Raw genomic sequence first — 1,805 nt, 5'->3', positions numbered from 1 at the left:
CCTCAACCTGCTGGGCCCCAGCGATCCTTCCGCCTCAGCCTTCTGAGTAGCCGGAATTACAGGCATGCGCTACCATGCCCGGCTAATTTTGATTTATTGTAGAGATGAGGTCTCGCCAAGTTGACCAGGCGGGTCTTGAACCCGCGGGCTCAGGCAATCCACTCACTTCAGCCTCCCAAAGTGCGTGGATTCCAGGCTGAGCCACCAAGCCCGGCTGGGGGTTGCTTTTGTATTTTTAACACTGTTGGCCTCTAGTTTACAGATGATCTTAAGCTTAAAATTCAAATAGAGTTGAAGTATTTCCTCTCCATACAAAAGGGAATAAAAGGAGTTCTGAGAAATGAGATTGCTGACACATGCAGTCTTGAAATCATGCCTCTCGCCACAGTAATTTAAATATTAACAAACCACGTTGAAATCTCAGAGGCAGGTTGGGCGCAGTGGCTCAGCCTGTAATCCCAGCATTTTGGAAGGCCGAGACGAGAGGATTGCCTGAGCCTGCAGGTTCAAGACCAGCCTGGGCAACTTGGTGAGACCTCGTCCCTACAGTAAATCACAAAAACTAGCCGGATGTGGTCGTGTGCATCTGTAGTTCCAGCTAATAGGAAGACTGAGACAGAAGGATCGCCTAAGTCAACCTGGTGGAGCCTGCAGTGGCCATGAGCATGCTGCTGCACACCAGCCTGGGCGACAAGAGTGAGACTCTGACTCAAAAAGAAAAAAAGAAAAGAAAAGAAAACTCAGAGACACGACATGAGAAGTAAACTAACATTTTTTTTCTTTTTTTAAATGAGTAGTTACTATATACCAGTTAACATACTTTAACATGCTTGCTCAGTTAATTTTTATGACAATGTTCTAAGCTAGCTATCATTGGCCCTTTGGTGATAAGGAAGTCGAGAATTCGAAAATTTGCATGCTTGCCTTAGGTCCCAGTAACCAGCACAAATGGGATTCAACCCCTGGCTTGACTCCTTCCCAAGCCCATATTCTTAATGTCTCCTTATACTGCCTCCCGTGGAAAAAACTGGAGTGAGACTCTCACAGGTATATTTGGATTATTTTTATGGGCTATCAAAATTCCAATTTAAAAATGAAATTGAATGTTTGCATCTAAAAACGCCACAGCAGGGATCTCTAACCCAAGAGATGGAATTATCTGATGAACCATGAACTGGAGAAAGAAGAAGAGTTGATTCATTTTGAAAAATATTGTCTGCCAACTGCATTAGCCGAGAGGCCACCTCACGCAGGGCAAAGAGCTGGGTTAAGTGTGAAAGGGAGGGCTCTTGCTCTGAACCATTTCTAATCGTGTCAGTCTCGCAGGTGAGGTTTACCATGTACCAGGTAGGTTTGCCACATACCAGTCTCAGTGCCGGCACACATCATCCTTATTTTACATACAAAGGTGTGTGACACGGTCAAGTTTACCAACTGTTGTGCTACAAAGATGTGACTGAAAGTCAGGTCTGCTGCTTCTGTCAGCATCCTCATCCAGTTAGATATATCCTCTCCTACCTTTCTGAGAGATATGATAGAAATGAAACAACTGGGAACAAAGCCGTTGAAAACAACACCACATATTTGCCAGTCATATGAGAACTGAAAGATTTCCAGTAGAGGGTGAACCAGACGGGGATAATAGTGTCGTAAACAGTTGTCAGGAATAACATGGTTCTCTCAAAAATTCTGCAATTCAGAGAAACTACCAATTCATTCTGGTTTTTTTTTTACATTATTCCGAATTGGTAACATTTTATTATCTTATTATATGGAACTTATAGTCAACATAAATTAGATTATGC

This window comes from Carlito syrichta, unplaced genomic scaffold, assembly GCF_000164805.1.
Source record: "Carlito syrichta isolate Samal-C Ts95f unplaced genomic scaffold, Tarsius_syrichta-2.0.1 Scaffold302026, whole genome shotgun sequence".
NCBI lineage: Eukaryota > Metazoa > Chordata > Mammalia > Primates > Tarsiidae > Carlito > Carlito syrichta.
This window is presented reverse-complemented; position numbering follows the sequence as displayed.